Source organism: Onychomys torridus, chromosome 3 (genome assembly GCF_903995425.1).
Source record: "Onychomys torridus chromosome 3, mOncTor1.1, whole genome shotgun sequence".
In the NCBI taxonomy this organism is placed as follows: domain Eukaryota; kingdom Metazoa; phylum Chordata; class Mammalia; order Rodentia; family Cricetidae; genus Onychomys; species Onychomys torridus.
In genome coordinates, this window is record NC_050445.1 from 76995330 (window position 1) to 77000589 (window position 5260).

Sequence of the window (5260 nt, forward strand, 5' to 3'; positions counted from 1 at the left end):
TGTAAGAGAGATATAAAATGTTTTTAAGTTGAAGTTTGGTCTCCTGACTGTCTTTATATAGACTCATCAATAGTTAACATATAGTTAATAAATATCTATAATGTGTAGAATATGCTTACAATTATTCTTTCTATCACTAACAGACAATTGATATTACTCTCACATTAATCCTAATTAAGAATCAAGTTAATTGCTGGGCAGTGGTGGCACACGCCTTTAATCCCAACACTTGGGAGGCAGAGCCAGGCAGATCTCTGTGAGTTCGAGGCCAGCCTGGTCTACAAAGTGAGATCCAGGAAAGGCACAAAGCTACACAGAGAAACCCTGTCTCAAAAATCAAAAACAAACAAACAAAAAAAAAGAATCAAGTTAATTAAGGAACTATTTTTAAAAATAAATACTACCAGGGACTATGGGGGTCCAGCCCCTCATACATTACAACCAGCTGGTAATCAATCTTTGATGAAAAGAAATGATTTATGTACACGAAACTCCTTAGTTCATATATTTTATTATTTTGTGGTAGTTTTCTCTCTACACAGCTTCTATCTGCTCACATGTCTAGCTCCTTTCTTGCCTGATTTTTCTCTATATTTATCTACTGTCCCCTCTAGGTTCTATCTTAATTCCTTCATCTAGTTCTGTCCCTTCTAGGTTCTCATCCATCTAGTTCTTTCCCCTATCAGCTCCTCTCCCATCTCCTTCTCTCTCATCTGGCTCTTCCTCATCTTGTTCTTCCCATCTGGCTCTTCCTCCTTTCCCATCTCATTCCTTTAGTACTCTCTTCTAGCCCTTCAATCTAGTTCTTTCCCATCTCAATTTGTTCCTCTCAAGTTCTTACCCATCTAGTTCTTCCATTCTCTTTTTTCTTTTCTGTTCTATGCCCTGGAAGACCTGGTATAAAAAGGGAGGGTCCGAGCTAAATTGTGTAAAGCTATTCTATTACTTAATGTCCACCTGACCTAGGCGGTGTCCCCTTGTGGAATTTACCTTAAGTCAGAAGACTCGCATGTGGGCTGTTATTACTGTTATCTTCTGAAGTTGGGAGCCCACCTGGTTGGTGTTTCCTGTAGTCCTTGAAAGTGGCTAAGGGAGATAGCTGATTCCAGAGACAGCCTTTCCTAGGGCTGTTCTCCAAATACCTGGAATGTGTGTGTCCAAAGAGTGATCAGTCCACCAAAAACTCCTTGGGATTTGGCTTCCTCTGGAGGAATTCCCTGATTCCTCCAGGTAGTGACTTTGCCATAACCAGCTGAGTTCTTATGATATATTCCTGTGGCCTGCAGCAAAATATGTAATCTTTACACTCACACTCTGTTTACTAAAACTATTGCTAAACATTCTTGCTTTGTCCTGATGGTTAGATTGTTTCTATTACATCCATGTTACTATTCTTTTGTCTTGTTTCTACATGTTGTCCAAGATACTAATTTTAAGGTTAAACTTTCAAAAAATAAAAACTTGAGTCTTGAGATCTGAAGAACTTTTGAACATTTTGAAAGAATAATATTTTATTTAAAATTGTTATTAGCTACTTTATGGTTTTCAAATCAATTGCCTTTATATTAATACATAAAAGGTGTTATTATGGAAAAAAGTAAAATATCTCATCTTTACAGATTTTTCCCCTTTATAGTAAACTCTGTATATACCCATAAGAAAATTCCTATCCATATACAAATATATATACATGAGTATTGAGTGTATTTATATCTGATATAGTTACATATGCTTATTAGAATATTAATAGTTATATATAAAAAGGATTACACAAAAATTTGTTTACTTAAACTGTTCCCTTTAAGTGAAAATAGGTTGTTTATGTTGATTTGCCCAAAACTAAGGTAAATATTGCTATATCTTTGGGTACTTCTGCAAACTCATCTATGAGATGACTCCTAGCAATTGAACTAATTTTACATTAATGTTCACTAATAGATATCACTAAATTGGTATCCATATAGGTAAAATAATTTACATTTCCATTATGACTCTATGTAATGATTGGGTATTTAGTCTCACTCTCACCAACACTGGATACAAAGAAGAACTTTGTACATTCTGATAATTTTTCCTTATATATGCCACCATAATTTTTTCAGCAAAGTTTAGATACCTATAATTGATGAATGGCCAGATGCTTGATAAGTAAATGATATTGGCCTTGTGAATTCTTTTTGTTGATCTTTAAGAGACAGAAAGCAGGGGAAGCATCTTGTTGCTTTTGGCAGCACCAAGGCCAAAGATTATTCAAGGTCCATAGACTTTAGAAACAAAATCTAAAGCATGTACTTTCTTTGTTCAACAAATATGCTATAATATTCACTCCTCAAAATAAAATCTTTCAGAGCAGCAATTTTTTCAGCAGCATAATTATATCCATGTTGTCCATTTTTTGCTGTGGGAATAGCTTCTGGTGTATGCTGAGTGAGGGTATGCTACTCCCTTTTATCTGGCTGCTGCTGGGTCAATTGGATGACATAGAAAAGAACAGAATGACATGAGTTTTCAAAGAATTTGAAATTGAATTTCAACTTACAATCTAGTTTTTCCAGTGAGTATACTAACTTAGGCGTAAGGTCACACAAGTACAAGGGATATTACCTCTTTTTATATTTTTTATTCTATGCCTTAACCAAAGAAGATAAATGACCAAGTACTCTAATACTTAGGAAGCTCAATTAATCAAAGGAGTTTCTCATTCTATTCTTTAACAAGAACAGGATGTTAACATGCACAAAATGTGTACACCCCATAGCAAGAGGGAAGCAACAGTGAAAGCAGCCTCAGATTCTGTACCCCATGCAGTTACTGCTCATGTGATCACTGTCAACGAAATGTTTAACACATGAGAAGGCAGAACATTCAAGAAATAACATGTTTGATTTTCTTTCTGTGGGGTTGGCATGTCAATAACTAATTCCATTCTTTCAATGATACAAAGATTTCATTAAGTTTGTTCCTAGGTAGCTATAAACTTCCTTATTTTTATATGTTTAGTATTTTCATACATGAGTCTCTCTAAGGTTTTGCTCTGCAGTGTCAATGGTCCCATATTTGTGGGGTACAGTATGAATTCAATGGTCCCTAATTTGGGAGAATAGTGTGACATTTCAATGTTTTGATGATCAAATTGAAGTACTTTGGGTATCCATGCCCTTAAACATTTATCATTCATTTGTGATAAAAATGATCAAAATTATCCTTTTAAATTATTTTGAGATATACAATGTTGTTAACTTTATTTACTTTCTTTCATACAAGAAAATTTACTGATCAAAATTTTACACTGGGCTCTCTTTTCTGCACTCTCTCCTTCTGTATTTCTCCCCCATCCAGGAGCTCTCTCTCTCTCTCTCTCTCTCTCTCTCTCTCTCCTTCCCTTCCTTCGCTCTCTCTCAATAAAGCTCTAGAAAGGTTAAAAAAAATAATTTATACTGATTGACCAGTCTATCCCCATGTATGTCTCCTATTCTTTCTGCCTTTGGACAACATATTGCCCCTGTGTACCACATGAGACTACCTCCACTAAATCTAACAAGTAGGTGAGACCACATACTATTTCTCTTTCTGTGTATCTATAGGATTCTCAAGTTCCCTTGATGTTGCTACAAGACAGGATTTTATCCTTTTTAGTTGCTAAATAATATCCCATTGTGTATTTGTATCACCTATTCTTTATTGCCCTTTACTTGTGGATGCTTAGGCTGGTTCCCTCTCTTGACCACTGTGAATAATGCCGCACTAAGTATGTGCGTTTCACGTCTCTTCCTCATACTCATATATTTTGGATAAATATTTATTAATGCATCTTCTGTTGGCTCTAGTTTTCATTATTTAAAGAAAACCTCCACAATATTCTCTGTGATAACTGTCATGATTTACATTTCTCCACCAGTCCACATTTTTTTCACACCCTTATTAGTGTTTATCCTTTATCTTTTTGATAACAGTCACTCTAATTGAGTGAGTATGTCTCATTGTGTCTTTGGCTTGCATTCCTCTGGTGTGTAGTGATGGTGAGCATCTGTCTTATATGTATATCTTCTTTTGATACATATTTATCCATCCATGTCTTTTGTCTATTCAGTAGCTTGAACTTATAATATGTTATGGCTCCCAATTCTCAAATACATTCAGCAAATATTTTCCCATTCTGTGCTGCTTCTTTACTCTGTCGAGTATTTCTTTTTAACATAGAAACTTAGCGCATCTACTTTTGTTTCTGTTGCCAGAGGGTTTTTTTGGTTTTTGTTTGTTTGTTTGTTTTGTAGCTAATTCAATAAAATACTCTGTATAACTGCATGCGTTTTCTTACAGTAATTTTGTCCTTTTTACATTTACATTTAAGTCTTTAACTCATTTGGAATTTATTTTTGTCAATAGTGAGAGACACAGTTTACTTGCATTTCTCCTTTGTAGACATACCAGTTTTACCAACACCATACATTGAAGACAGTTTTCTCACAGTGTGTGTTTCTGGCAACTTTGTCAAAAAACAAGTTGGCTGAAAGAATATGCCTCTGATTTTGAAAATATAAAATTACTTGATGCTGTAAGTAAAATTCCAGTTGTTTTAACACTCTGGTGAACATAAAAGCCAAGATAGAAAAATCTTTTCAAGACAACATTACAACTCTTGGTGAGAACATGGTCGCTCCAGCTCCTTCTGCTGCTCCTCTCAGCCCACCTCCATCCTTTTATGTCTCCTGCTGACCACAGCAGCATTCTCACCCTCCAGCCACACATTTGGCTGGAACACAGAGTAGAAAGCAGCAGCGAAAGAACGGAACAATTTGTCTGAGCTTCAATTTGTACAAAAACTTCAAAATAGCAATTACAAATATGTTCAAAGATTATAAAGAAGAGATGAACAAATGCCTTAATGAATACCATGAAAGCACAAACAGTGGTGTGAAGAGTGGAATGAAATAAAACCTTAAATATTTTAAGACATAGAAGTAGACATAGTATCACTAAGGAAAACTCAAACTGAAATAAAACTGGAAATTAAAAACTTAGGATGCCAAACTTGAGAGATAAGCCTCTATAATAGATTATAAGACATGGAACAGAGAGTTTCAGGTCTTGGAAAACAGGGAAAAGAAATGAGTAGCTCAGCCAAAGAAAAATGTTAAATATAAAAATGCCAAGCACAAAACATGCAGGAAATCTGGGACACCATAAAAAGATAAAATGTAGAATAATAGGAATAGAGGAAGAAGAAACCCATGTCAAAGGCACAGAAAATAGTCTTACC